This window comes from Leucopleurus acutus, assembly GCF_964270905.1.
Source record: "Leucopleurus acutus genome assembly, chromosome: 6".
In the NCBI taxonomy this organism is placed as follows: Eukaryota; Metazoa; Chordata; class Mammalia; order Artiodactyla; family Delphinidae; genus Leucopleurus; species Leucopleurus acutus.
This window is the reverse complement of record NC_139149.1, coordinates 57,360,852-57,376,587: the sequence shown is the minus strand read 5'-3', so window position 1 is coordinate 57,376,587 and position 15,736 is coordinate 57,360,852.

Genomic DNA, 15,736 nt, shown 5'->3' with positions numbered 1-15,736 from the left:
ACAGATTCTAGAATAGAAGGTCAGAGATGTGGGAAGAAATGAAGAGAAATGAAAACAATAATAACATCCTGTGGGACATAAAATGTATATGAAATTGAGATACACCATAACAGTGGCAATATAATCAAGGAAGAATGTATATAATGTAGATAGATAGACAGATTGATAGATAGATAGATAACTACAGATAGTGTTTTAAGGTCCTTGGATTCTTGAGTGATCTAAGAAGAGGGTATAAGTAGCACAAGTAATATTAGAGTTTGATAAGTCAAGGGTACACATTGTAATTTCTTGGGTAGCCACAAGAGAATGATAAAAGTGTGTGTATATACCTAGTAACATAGCCTCAAAATATATAAAGAAAAAATATACAAAAATAAAAGGAGAAATAGGCAAATTCATAATCATAGAGGGAGATTTTACAGACTTCTCTTAATAACTAACAGAAGAAGCAGTCAAAAAATCAGTAAGTATGGGGAAGATGACAATTATCAAACTTGAACTACTGTGCATATATTGAAGGCTGCAGAATACACCTAATTTTAAAGCATATATGGAATATTTATAAAAGTTTTATCCAAAAAAATCATATGCTGGGCCATAAAGTCTCAACAACTCATACTGAATTAGTTCTCTGGCCATAACACAATTAAGCTAGGCTCAACAACAAAAAGAAGAGAAAATGCCTATATGTTTAGTAATTAATAAATAAAATTCCAAAAATCTCATTAAAAAAAAGGTCAAAAAAAGGAATGAATGTTCGAAACATGTTTTGAGTCCAATAATAATAAAAATACTTGTATGTTGCTGCTAATTTCATACTTAGAGGGAAATGATAGCTTAAATGAATGTATTAGAAAGGAAGTCTTAAAATTCTAAGAAGTTAGGAAAAATAATGGCAAATTATATCAAAGAAAAGATATAGTAAGTAAAGGAGTAAAAGTTAGTGAAATAGAAATCAAATAAGTAATAAAAAAGATGAACAAAATCAAAAGTTGTTTTCGTTAAAAGACTAATGAAATTGACAAACCTGAAAAGACTAGTCAAGGAAAAAGAGAGAGAACACAAATTATCACCATCACAAATGAAAAAGGGGACCTTACTACAGATTCTACAATATTAAAAATACCTTAAGATATATTTTGAACAATACAACCAAATTTGAAAATGTAGGAGAAATGGACAAATTCCTTGAAAAATGAAACTTACCAAAACTGACACAGGAAGAAATAGAAAATATGAATAGTCATGTTATTAAGGAAATTTAATCCGTAATTAAAATTTTCCCCTTATAAAAAACTGCAGGCATGCACTTCCCTGGCGATCTAGTGGTTAAGACTCTGTGGATCCCTCGGTCTGGGAACTAAGATCCCACATGCCACGTGCTGTGGCCAAAAATTAAAAAAAACCAAAAGCAACAACAACAAAAAACTGCAGGCACAAATAGCTCCCTTAGTGAATTTAAAAAATTTTAAGAAGGAATTAATGTCATTCTTACACAAACTTTTCCTAAGAAAGACAAATTGGATATTATGAGAATAAAAGTTTTACATGCTAATTTTATCATGAGCATAGCTATAAACATTTTTAAAAAATAACATCAAATGCAGCAATATGTAAAAGGATAATACAACATGATAGAGTGTATATGTTGTAAGAATGCAAGGTTTATTCACAGTAGAAAACCAGTATAACTCACTATTTAACAAAATAAAGGAGAAAAACCATAGGTTTCTCAAATCAACAGAAACACTCAGCCAACCCACAGGAGTTGTGAGAAATACGTGGTTGATTCCGGTGGTTTATAGTGCAGCAATAACTAACTGAAACAGGTAGTAAGTCAAGAAAAAACCAAGTATAAATATTGAAAAGGAAGAAAAAGTCTATAGTTATTTGCAGAGATTGTGTATGTAGAAAATCCAAAATTATCTACAGATACATTATTGGAATTAATGAGTAAATTTAGCAAAGTTGATGGATCTCAAGTGCAAAATATCAATTGCATTTCCATATAAGGACTATATCTTAGTCTGTTCAGTCTGCTATAACAGAATACCATAGATTGGGTGGCTTAAACAACAGAAATTTATCTCTTACAGCCCTGGAGGCTGGGAAATTCAAGATTAGGGTGCTGGCAGATACGGTGTCTGGTGAGAGCCTGCTTCCTGGTTGATAGACAGCCATCTTTTCACTGTGTCCTTACAAGGCAGAAGAGGCAAGCAAGCTCTCTGGGGTATGTTTTACAAGGGCATTAATCCCATTCATGAGGGCTCCATCCTCATGACCTAATCACTTCTCAAAGGCACCACCACCAAATACCACCACACTGGGGCCTAGGTTTCAGCATACGAATTTCTTTTTGAAATTTCTTTTATTTTTAATACAGCAGGTTCTTATTAGTTATCTATTTTATACATATTAGTGTATATATGTCAATCCCAATCTCCCAATTCATCACACCACCCCACCACCCCGTTTTCCCCCCTTGGCGTCCATATGTTTGTTCTCTACATCTGTGTTTATATTTCTGCCTTGCAGACTGGTACATCTGTACCATTTTTCTAGATTCCACATATATGCATTAATATATTTGTTTTTCTCTTTCTGACTTACTTCACTCTGTATGACAGTCTGTAGATCCATCCACGCCTCTACAAATGACCCAATTTCGTTCTTTTCTATGGCTGAGTAATATTCCATTGTATATATGTACCACATCTTCTTTATCCATTCGTCTGTCGATGGGCATCTAGGTTGCTTCCGTGACCTGGCTATTGTAAATAGTGCTGCAGTGAACATTGGGGTGCATGTGGCTTTTTGAATTATGGTTTTCTCTGGGTATATGCTGAGTAGTGGGATTACTGGCTCATATTGTAATTCTATTTTTAGTTTTTTAAGGAACCTCCATACTGTTCTGCATAGTGCCTGTATCAATTTACATTCCCAACAACAGTGCAAGAGGGTTTCCTTTTCGCCAAACCCTCTCCAGCATTTGTTGTTCGTAGATTTTCTGATGATGCCCATTCTGACCAGTGGGAGGTGATACCTCATTGTAGTTTTGATTTGCATTTCTCTAATAATTAGTGATGTTGAGCACCTTTTCATGTGCCTCTTGGCCATCTGTATGTCTTCTTTGGAGAAATGTCTATTTAGGTCTTCTGCCCATTTTTGGATTGGGTTGTTTGTTTTTTTAACAATGAGCTGCATGAGCTGTTTATATATTTTGGAGAATAATCCTTTGTCTGTTGATTTGTTGGCAAATATTTTCTCTCATTCTGAGGGTTGTCTTTTCCTTTTATTTATAGTTTCCTTTGCTGTGCAAAAGTTTTAAGTTTCATTAGGTCCCATTTGTTTACTTTCGTTTTTTTTCCATTACTCTAGGAGATGGGTCAAAAAAGATCTTGCTGTGATTTATGTTAAAGGGTGTTCTTCCTACGTTTTCCTCTAAGAGTTTTATAGTGTCCAGTCTTATATTTAGGTCTCTAATCCATTTTGAGTTTAATTTTGTGTATGGTGTTAGGGAGGGTTTTAATTTCATTCTTCTACATGTAGCTGTCCAGTTTTCCCAGCACCACTTATTGAAGAGATTGTCTTTTCTCCATTGTATATCCTTGCCTCCTTTGTCATAGATTAGTTGACCATAGGTGCGTAGGTTTAGCTCTGGGCTTTCTATCCTGTTCCATTGATCTATATTTCTGTTTTTGTGCCAGTACCATATTGTCTTGATGACTGTGGCTTTGTAGTATAGTTTGAAGTCAGGGAGTCTGATTCCTCCAGCTCCGTTTTTTTCCCTCAAGACTGCTTTGGCTATTCAGGGTCTTTTGTGTCTCCATACGAATTTTAAGATTTTTTTCTTCTAGTTCTGTAAAAAATGCCATTGGTAATTTTATAGGGATTGCACTGAATCTGTAGATTGCTTTGGGTAGTATAGTCATTTTCACAGTATTGATTCTTCCAATCTAAGAACATGGCATATCGCTCCATTTGTGTCATCTTTGATTTCTTTCATCAGTGTCTTATAGTTTTCTGAGTACAGGTCTTTTACCTCCTTAGGTAGGTTTATTCGTAGGTATTTTATTCTTTTTGTTGCAATGGTGAATGGGATTGTTTCCTTAATTTCTCTTCTGATCTTTTGTTGTTAGTGTATAGGAATGCAAGAGATTTCTGTGCATTAATTTTGTATCCTGCAGCTTTACCAAATTCACTGATTAGCTCTAGTAGTTTTCTAGTGGCATCTTTAGGATTCTCTATGTATAGTATCATGTCATCTGCAAACAGTGACAGTTTTACTTCTTCTTTTCCAATTTGTATTCCTTTTCTTTCTTTTTCTTCTCTGATTGCCATGGCTAGGACTTCCAAAACTGTTGAATAAGAGTGGCGAGAGCGGACATCCTTGTCTTGTTCCTGATCTGAGAGGAAATGGTTTCAGTTTTTCACTATTGAGAATGATGTTTGCTATGGGTTTGTCATATATGGCCTTTATTATGTTGAGGTAGGTTCCCTCTGTGCCCACTTTCTGGAGAGTTTTTATCACAAATGGGTGTTGAATTTTGTCAAAAGCTTTTTCTGCATCTATTTAGATGATCATATGGTTTTTATTTTTCAATTTGTTAATATGGTGTATCACACTGATTGATTTACATATATTGAAGAATCCTTGCATCCCTGGGATAAATCCCACTTGATCATGTGTATGATCCTTTTAATGTGTTGTTGGATTCTGTTTGCTACTATTTTGTTGAGGACTTTTGCGTCTATATTCATCAGTGATATTGGTCTGTAATTTTATTTTTTTGTAGTATCTTTCTCTGGTTTTGGTATCAGGGTGATGGTGGCCTCATAGCATGAGTTTGGAAGTGTTCCTTCCTCTGCAATTTTTTGGAAGAGTTTCAGAGGGGTAGGTGTTAACTCTTCTCTAAATGTTTGATGGAATTCACCTGTGAAGCCATCTGATCCTGGACTTTTGTTTCTTGGGATATTTTTAACCACAGTGTCATTTTAATTACTTGTGATTGGTCTGTTCATATTTTCTATTTCTTCCTGGTTTAGTCTTGGAAGGTTATATCTTTCTAAGAATTTGTGCATTTCTTCCAGGCTGTCCATTTTATTGGCATAGAGTTGCCTGTAGTAGTCTCTTAGGATGCTTTGTATTTCTGCAGTGTCCCTTGTAACTTCTCCTTTTTCATTTCTAATTTTATTGATTTGATTCCTCTCCCTCTTTTTCTTGATGAGTCTGGCTAAAGATTTATCAATTTTGTTTATGTTCTCAAAGAACCAGCTTTTAGTTTTATTGATCTTTGCTATCGTTTCCTTCATTTCTTTTTCACTTATTTCTGTTCTGATCTTATGATTTCTTTTCTTCTACTAACTTTGGGTTTTGTTTGTTCTTTCTCTAGTTTATTTAAGTGTAAGGTTAGATTGTTTATTTGAGATTTTTCTTGTTTCTTGAGGTATGATTGGATTGCTATAAACTTCCTTCTTAGAACTGCTTTTGCTGCATCCCATAGGTTTTGGATCATTGTGTTTTCGTTGTCATTTGTCTCTAGGTATTTTTTTATTTCCTCTTTGATTTCTTCAGTGACCTCTTGGTTATTTAGTAATGTACTGTTTAGCCTCCATGTGTTTGTGTTTTTTACGTTTTTTCCCCTGTAATTGATTTCTAATCTCATAGCACTGTGGTCAGAAAAGATGCTTGATATGATTTCAATTTTCTTAAATTTACTGAGGCTTGATTTGATGTGATCTATCCTGGAGAATGTTCCATGTGCACTTGAGAAGAAAGTATAATCTGCTGTTTTTGGATGGAATGTCCTATAAATATCAATTAAATCTATCTGGTCTATTGTGTCATTTAAAGCTAGTGTTTCCATATTAATTTTCTGTCTGGATGATCTGTCCATTGGTGTAAGTGAGGTGTTAAAGTTCCCCACTATTATTGTGTTACTGTCAGTTTCCTGTTTTATAGCTGTTAGCAGTTGCCTTATAGATTGAGGTGCTCCTATGTTGGGTGCATATATATTTATAATTGTTATATCTTCTTCTTGGACTGATCCCTTGATCATTATGTAGTGTCCTTCCTTGTCTCTTGTAACATTCTTTATTTTAAAGTCTATTTTATCTGATATGAGTATTGCTACTCCAGCTTTCTTTTGATTTCCATTTGCATGGAATATCTCTTTCCATCCCCTCCCTTTCAGTCTCTATGTGTCCCTAGGTCTGAAGGGGGTTTCTTGTAGACAGCATATATATGGGTCTTGTTTTTGTTTCCATTCAGCAAGCCTGTGTCTTTTGGTTGGAGCATTTAATCCATTGACATTTAAGGTAATTATCGATATGTATGTTCCTATGATCATTTTCTTAATTGTTTTGGGTTTGTTTTTGTAGGTCCTTTTCTTCTCTTGTGTTTCCCACTTAGAGAAGTTCCTTTAGCATTTGTTGTAGAGCTGGTTTGGTGGTGCTGAATTCTCTTAGCTTTTGCTTGTCTGTAAAGCTTTTGATTTCTCCATCAAATATGAATGAGATCCTTGCCAGGTACAGTCATCTTGGTTGCAAGTTCTTCCCTTTCATCACTTTAAATATATCAGGCCACTCCCTTCTGGCTTGTAGAGTTTCTGCTGAGAAATCAGCTGTTAACCTTATGGGAGTTCTTTGTATGTTATTTGTTGTTTTTCCCTTGTTGCTTTTAATAATTTGTCTTTAATTTTTATCGGTTTGATTACCATGTGTCTTGGTGTGCTTCTCTTTGGGTTTATCCTGCCTGGGACTCTCTGTGCTTCCTGGACTTGGGTGGCTATTTCCTTTCCCACGTTAGGGAAGTTTTCGACTATAATCTCTTCAAATATTTTCTTGGGTCCTTTCTCTCTCTCTTCTTCCTCTGGGACCCCTATAATGCAAATGTTGGTGCGTTTAATGTTGTCCCAGAGGCCTCTTAGGCTGTCTTCATTTCTTTTCATTCTTTTCTCTTTATTCTGTTCCACAGCAGTGATTTCCACCATTCTGTCTTCCAGGTCACTTATCCATTCTTCTGCCTTAGTTATTCTGCTATTGATTCCTTCTAGTGTAGTTTTTTTTTTTTTTTTTTTTTTTTTGTGGTACACGGGCCTCTCACTTTTGTGGCCTCTCCCATTGCAGAGCACAGGCTCCAGACGCACAGGCTCAGTGGCCATGGCTCATGGGCCTAGCCACTCTGCGGCATGTGGGATCTTCCCGGACCGGGGCATGAAACTGTGTCCCCTGCATCGGCAGGTGGACTCTCAACCACTGCGCCACCAGGGAAGCCCCTCTAGTGTAGTTTTCATTTCAGTTATTGTATTGTTCATCTCTGTTTGTTTGTTCTTTAATTCTTCTAGGTGTTTGTTCTTTATTTCTTCTAGGTCTTTGTTAAACATTTCTTGCACCTTCTCGATCTTTGCCTCCATTCTTTTTCTGAGGTCCTGGATCATCTTCATTATCATTACTCTGAATTCTTATTCTGGAAGGTTGCCTATCTCCACTTCATTTAGTTATGTTTCTGGGGTTTTATCTTGTTCCTTCATCTGGTACATAGTTCTCTGCCTTTTCATTTTGTCTATCTTTCTGTGAATGTGGTTTTCGTTCCACAGGCTGCAGGATTGTAGCTCTTCTTGCTTCTGCTGTCTGCCCTCTGGTGCATGAGGCTATCTAAGAGGCTTGTGCAAGTTTCCTGATGGGAGGGACTGGTGGTGGGTAGAGCTGGCTGTTGCTCTGGTTGGCAGAGCTCAGTAAAACTTTAATCCTCTTGACTGCTGATGGGTGGAGCTGAGTTCCCTCCCTGTTGGTTGTTTGGCCTGAGGTGACCCAGCACTGGAGGTTATGGGCTCTTTGGTAAGGCTAATGGTGGACTCAGGGAGGGTTCATGCCAAGGAGTAGTTCACAGAATTTCTGCTGCCAGTGTCCTTGTCCCCTCAGTGCGCCACAGCCACCCCCCACCTCTGTAGGAGATCCTCCAACACTAGCAGGTAGGTCTAGTTCAGTCTCCTGTTAGGTCACTGCTCCCCCCTGGGTCCTGATGCATATACTACTTTGTGTGTACCTTCCAAGAGTGGAGTCTCTGTTTCCCCAGTGCTGTTGAAGTCCTGCAATCAAATATCGCTAGCCTTCAAAGTCTGATTCTCTGGGAATTCCCCCTCCCATTGCCAGACCCCAGGTTGGGAAGCCTGACGTGGGGCTCAGAACCTTCATTCCAGTGGGTGGACTTCTGTGGAATAATTGTTCTCCAGCATTTGAGTCACCCACCCAGTGGTTTTGGGATTTGATTTTATTCTGATTGCGCCCCTTCTTCTGTCTCATTGTGGCTTTTCCTTTGTCTTTGGATGTGGGGTATCTTTTTTGGTGAGTTCCAGTGTCTTCCCGTAGACGACTGTCCAGCAGTTAGTTGTGATTCTGGTGCTCTTGCAAGAGGGAGTCAGCATACGAATTTTGTGGGGACATAGACATTTTGTCTATAGCAAGCAACTAATAGTTAGAAATTTTTAAAATAACATCAAATTATATATGGTACATACATAGAAATAAAACTAACAAAATATATGTAAGATTTCTCACAGAAAATTATAAACCATTATTGAGAGAGGAGAAGAAACAACTAAATAAATAGAAGGATATACCATGTTCACAGATTAAAAAAAATCCAATATTGTATTGTATCCATGATAATTCCTTCCAGATTGACTTATAGACTCAAGATGATTCCAAAGAAATCCCAACAGGTTTTTTTTTTTTTTCCCCCTCTAGAAGTTGACTATTTAATTCTACAGTATGCAAAGGACCCAAACTAATCACAGGTGTTTTGGAGAAGAGAAACAATGTTGGAAGATTTGCTCCGCTATACACGAAGGCCTATTATAAAGGTATGGTATTTAAGGTAATGATAACAGATAGATCAATGGAACAGAATAGAGACTCTGGAAATAGGCCCATAAACACTTGATTTATGTAAATGGTAGTTGTTTAGAACAGTAGGAAAGGGATGGCCTTTTCATTAAATGGCGCTGAGACACTGAGTATCTATTATAGAAAACCTGAAAATTGACCCTTACTGCCCACCATTCACAAAGTCAATTCTGTGTGGGTTGAAGGTCTAAATGTGAGAGGCAAAACAATAATGCTTCCAGAAGGTAGTAAAGGCAAATATCTTTATGACCTTTGAGTACAAGTTTCTTAACAGGCTATAAAAAAGGACTAATCAAAAAGGAAAAGATTGATCAGTTGTACTATATTAAAATTATAAACTTTTTTTTAAGCAAAAGTTAATTTAAGAGCAAGCCACCTAGTCAAGGAATTATTTGCAACACATGTAACTAACAATATATGATACATTTCTTCAAATTAAAAGAAAAATTGTTAACCAGTTAAAAATGGACACGTAACAAAAGGAGATCTCTAAAATGGTCACTAAACACATACAAATGTGCTCAATATCATTATTACTCAGCCATGTGTGAGCTATATTCACAGTGAGACTATATACCCATCAGAGTGCCTGTATGAAGAAGACTGATACTAGCAAGAGTTGGTGAGAATGCAGACCAATGGGAGCTCTCTTGTACCACTGGAGCAACTATAAATTGGTACATCACTTAGGAAAACAGTTTGGCATCATCTACTGAAGTGAAGGTATGTGTACCTTAGGACCCTGCAATTCTAATCCTAGGTATATAGCCAACAGAAATGCATGCAAATATATACTAAGACACATATACAACAATGTTGTAGTAGCAATTTGCAAAATAGCCCCATATTGGAAACAAGTCATATTTGTCTATCAAAAGCAGAATGGGTAAATCAATTATGGCATGTTCATATCCTGGAATACTACACAGACACGAAAATGAACTACATTTACATCCCACAACACAGATGAATCTCACAAATATAACACTGAATAAAAGGAACATGATCCCCCAAATTACATACTACATGATTCCACTTATATAAAGTTCCCCAAACCTACCTATAAGAGGTAAAACATAACTATAGTGTTTAGGGATACATGTAAGTGGTAAAACTATAAAGAAATCAAGGAAGTGTTCACCATAAAAATCATGAGAGTGCTTATCTATGAGGAGGCAGGTGGGGGTAGGAGCAACTGTAAGGGACATGAAGGAGGCAGTTGACAATGTTCTATTCTTGACTGTAGGAGTGGTTACATAGATACTCACTTTCTGATAACTTATTGAGCTGAGTCTTCTGATTTGTGCACTTTTCTGTATTTGTATTATATTTAAAAATTAAGTTTAAAAAGTGGATGGAAGCATATGTGCAGATGAGCCAAAATGGAGGAAGAAACAGCAGCTCAGAACATGAACACCAATGGTTGCAGTGAAGTTTTAAAAAATTGTTCTATTCTCATAATTATTTTTATTTTGTCCAGGGACCATTATTCTATTAGTCTTGACATTACCCTTCAGCCTGTTGGTTTTCTTCAGGTCAGCTATCCTCATAGAGATACTATCTAAAGTTAATGGCACAAAAAATAGGTGTTTAATTATATAATTCAAAGTCTAAAAGGTAATCGACAAAAATTTAAAAACAAAATTGTAAGCACTGGAAGAAATAAGACAGAGGGGTGAAGAAATTGAGATAAATGCACATCTTTCATAGGGGAGGAAAGTAGATATTGTCTGAAATGATGAATCAACAACAGAATCAAATTATTCAGAGATATGATGGAAAGCATTAAAAGAGTTAGAAATACTTTTAAAAAATGATTGCTTCTGCGAGAGGGACTAAGGAGCACAGAGAAGAAGACTGCTCTGGATGATTTGATTTTTGATTTGTTTTTGCCATGTTCATATTACCTTGATAAATCTAGTAAGACATTTATGAGATTCCATGTTGTATCATTCTAACCTACTGATTTAAGAACTGCTCTTTGAGTTTGTGGCATTATGACTTGTCAAAGAATAATATCTACAGTCTGTCTTCTCTGTGTTGTAGTTGATAATGAACACCATTTCTAAAGTATTTTTAGGAGCTATGGCATTACTGTGGCAATGACCAGTTATTATAGAGCTTCTGAATTATGATTTTATAATGGCTTTTATTTCCTTTTAAACTTTATAGATATATTTTAATTAGAAACAAGGCAGGTATACAATTGTACACTGACAAGTTGGAAGTTATGAACATTTATATTCAACAACTTGAGAAGCTAATATTATCAAATCAAACGTACATGAATTGATGAAAGTGAAATTCCCCAAACCACTCATATTACTAATAACTTTAAAAATCTATATATTCTAGATACTATATTTTAAACAATAAAATAAAATTCATTTGTGTTTCTCCTGCTCTACTTGCATACCTTATGAACATTACCTTTGGGGTGAAGATCTGGAAAAAAGATCAAGACTCATTTTTTATTTTTATTTTGTTTTTATTTTTGCGGTATGCAGGCCTCTCACTGTTGTGGCCTTTCCCGTTGCGGGGCACAGGCTCCGGACGCGCAGGCTCAGCGGCCATGGCTCACGGGCCCAGCCGCTCCGCGGCATGTGGGATCTTCCCGGACCTGGGCACGAACCCGTGTCCCCTGCACTGGCAGGCGGACTCTCAACCACTGCGCCACCAGGGAAGCCCAAGACTCATTTTTTAAAAAGTAAAGTGTAACTACTGAATAATTGGCTCTATTTCTTTTTCTTGTAACATTAAAATTTCTGAGATCTTTAAATGCCTCATTTCATTACGTCTGTAAGATGCTTATTAGAACTCTCCCCTTGAAAGCTCTAGTAACAATTATTTTTCCTATTTCCTCAAGTTTATTTTTCTCAAAATCTGGGTACCCCCATGTGTACTATCTACCAAATATTTTAAAGTAAGAAGAATTTTTTTGGGGTGGGAGCTTTATTTATTTATTTTAAACATCTTTACTAGAGTATAATTGCTTTACAATGGTGTGTTAGCTTCTTCTGTTTAACAAAGTGAATCAGCTATACATATACATATATCCCCATATCTCCTCCCTCTTGCGTCTCCCTCCCACCCTCCCTATCCCACCACTCTAGGTGGTCACAAAGCACCAAGCTGATCTCCCTGTGCTATGCGGCTGCTTCCCACTAGCTATCTATTTTACCTTTGGTAGTGTATATATGTCCATGCCACTCTCTCACTTCGTCCCAGCTTACCTTTCCCCCTCCCCATGTCCTGAGGTCCATTCTCTACATCTGTGTCTTTATTCCTGTCTGGCCCCTAGGTTCTTCAGTACCAATTTCTTTTTTTTTTTTTAGATTCTATATATACGTGTTAGCATATGGTATTTGTTTTTCTCTTTCTGACTTACTTCACCTGTTTGACAGACTCTAGATCCATCCACCTCACTACAAATAACTCAATTTCGTTTCTTTTTATGGCTGAGTAATATTCCATTGTATATATGTGCCACATCTTCTTTATCCATTCATCTGTTGATGGACATTTAGGTTGCTTCCATGTCCTGGCTATTGTAAATAGAGCTGCAATGAACACTGAGGTACATGACTCTTTTTGAATTATGGTTTTCTCAGGGTATATGCCCAGTAGTGGGATTGCTGGGTCGGATGGTTGTTCTATTTTTAGTTTTCTGAGGAACCTCCATACTGCTCTCCATAGTGGCTGCATCAATTTACATTCCCACCAACAGTGCAAGAGGGTTCCCTTTTCTCCACACCTTCTCCAGCATTTACTGTTTGCAGATTTTTTGATAATGGCCATTCTGACTTGTGTGAGGTGATAACTCATTGTAGTTTTGATTAGCATTTCTCTAATTATTAGTGATGTTGAGCATCCTTTCATGAGTTTGTTGGCAATCTGTATATCTTCTTTGGAGAAAAGTCTATTTAGGTCTTCTGCCCATTTTTGGATTGGGTTGTTTGCTTTTTTGATATTTAGCTGCATGAGCTGCATGTATATTTTGGAGATTAATCCTTTCTCAGTTGCTTCATTTGCAAATATTTCTTCCTGTTCTGAGGGTTGTCTTTTCGTCTTGTTTATGGTTTCCTTTGCTGTGCAAAAGCTTTTAAGCTTCATGAGTTCCCATTTGTTTATTTATGGTTTTATTTCCATTTCTCTAGGAGGTGCCTCAAAAAGGATCTTGCTGTGATTTATGTCACAGAGTGTTCTGCCTATGTTTTCCTCTAAGAGTTTTATAGTGTCTGGCCTTACATTTAGGTCTTTAATCCACTTGGAGTTTATTTTTGTGTATGGTGTTAGGGAGTGTTCTAATTTCATTCTTTTACATGTAGTTGTTCAGTTTTCCCAGCACCACTTATTGAAGAGGCTGTCTTTTCTCCATTGTATATTCTTGCCTCCTTTATCAAAGATAAGATGACCATATGTGCATGGGTTTATCTCTGGGCTTTCTATCCTGATCTATATTTCTGTTTTTGTGCCAATACCATACTATCTTGATTACTGTAGCTTTGCAGTATAGTCTGAAGTCTGGGCGCCTGATTCCTCCAGCTCCGTTTTTCTTTCTCGAGATTGCTTTGGCTATTCGGAGTCTTTCACGTCTCCATACAAATTTTAAGATTTTTGTTCTGGTTCTGTAAAACATGCCACTGGTAATTTGCTAGGTATTGCACTGAATCTGTAGATTGCTTTGGGTAGTATAGTCATTTTCACAATATTGATTCTTCCAATCCAAGAACATGGTATATCTCTCCATCTGTTTGTATCATCCTTAATTTCTGTCTTCAGTGTCTTACAGTTTTCTACATAGAGGTCTTTTGTCCCCTTATGTAGGTTTGTTCTTAGGTATTTTATTCTTTTTGTTGTAGTGGTAAATGGGAGTGTTTCTTTAATTTCTCTTCCAGATTTTTCATCATTAGTGTATAGGAATGCAAGAAATTTCTATGCATTAATTTTGTATCCTGCTACTTTACCAAATTCATTGATTAGCTCTAGTAGTTTTCTTGTAGCATCTTTAGGATTCTCTATGTATGGTATCATGTCATCTGCAAACAGTGACAGTTTTACTCCTTTTCTGATTTGGATTCCTTTTATTTCTTTTTCTTCTCTGATTGCTGTGGCTAAAACTTCCAAAACTGTTGAATAAAAGTGGTGAGAGTGGCAACCTTGTCTTGTTCCTGATCTTAGGTGAAATGGTTTCAGTTTTTCACCATTGAGAAGGATGTTGGCTGTGGGTTTGTCATATATGGCCTTTATCATTTTGAGGTAAGTTCTCTCTCTGCCCACTTTCTGGAGGGTTTTTATCATAAATGGGTGTTGAATTTTGTAGAAAGCTTTTTCTGCATCTATTGAGATGATCATATGGTTTTTCTCCTTCAGTCTGTTAATATGGTTTATCATATTGATTGATTTGCATATATTGAAGAATCCTTGCATCCCTGGGATAAACCCCACTTGATCATGGTGTATGATCCTTTTAATGTGCTGTTGGACTCTGTTTGCTAGTATTTTGTTGAGGATTTTTGCATCTATGTTCATCAGTGATATTGGCCTGTAGTTTTCTTTCTTTGTGACATCTTTGTCTGGTTTTGGTATCAGGGTGATGGTGGCCTTGTAGAATGAGTTTGGGAGTGTTCCTCCCTCTGCTATATTTTGGAAGAGTTTGAGAAGGATAGGTGTTAGCTCTTCTCTAAATGTTTGATAGAATTCGCCTGTGAAGCCATCTGCTCCTGGGCTTTTGTTTGTTGGAAGATTTTTAATCACAGTTTCAATTTCAGTGCTTGTGATTGGTCTGTTTATATTTTCTATTTATTCCTGGTTCAGTCTCGGAAGGTTGTGCTTTTCTAAGAATTTGTCCATTTCTTTCAGGTTGTCCATTTTACTGGCATAGAGTGGCTTGTAGTAATCTCTCATGATCCTTTGTATTTCTGCAGTGTCAGTTGTTACTTCTCCTTTTTCATTTCTAATTCTATTGATTTGAGTCTTCTCCCTTTTTTTCTTGATGAGTCTGGCTAATGGTTTATCAATTTTGTTTATCTTCTCAAAGAACCAGCTTTTAGTTTTATTGATCTTTGCTATCGTTTCCTTCATTTCTTTTTCATTTATTTCTGATCTGATCTTTATAATTTCTTTCCTTCTGCTAACTTTGGGGGTTTTTTTTGTTTGTTTTTCTTTCTCTAATTGCTTTAGGTGTAAGGTTAGGTTTTTTATTTGAGATGTTTCTTGTTTCTTGAGGTAGGATTGTATTGCTATAAACTTCCCTCTTAGAACTGTTTTTGCTGGATCCCATATGTTTTGGGTCATTGTGTTTTCATTGTCATTTGCTTCTAGGAATTTTTTTATTTCCTTTTTGATTTCTTCAGCGATCTCTTGGTTATTTAGTAGTGTATTGTTTAGCCTCCATGTGTTTGTATTTTTTACAGATCTTTTCCTGTAATTGATATCTAGTCTCATAGCATTGTGGTAGTAAAAGATACTTGATATGATTTCTATTTTCTTAAATTTGCCAAGGCTTGATTTGTGACCCAAGATATGATCTATCCTGGAGAATGTTCCATAAGCACTTGAGAAGAAAGTGTAATCTGCTACTTCTGGATGGAATGTCCTATAAATATCAATTAAGTCCATCTTGTTTTATGTATCATTTAAAGCTTATGTTTCCTTATTTATTTTCATTTTGGGTGATCTGTCCATTGGTGAAAGTGGGGTGTTAACATCCCCTACTATTATTGTGTTACTGTCGATTTCCTGTTTTATGACTGTTAGCATTTGCCTTATGTATTGTGGTGCTCCTATGTTGGGTGCATAAATATTTACAATTGTTACATCTTTT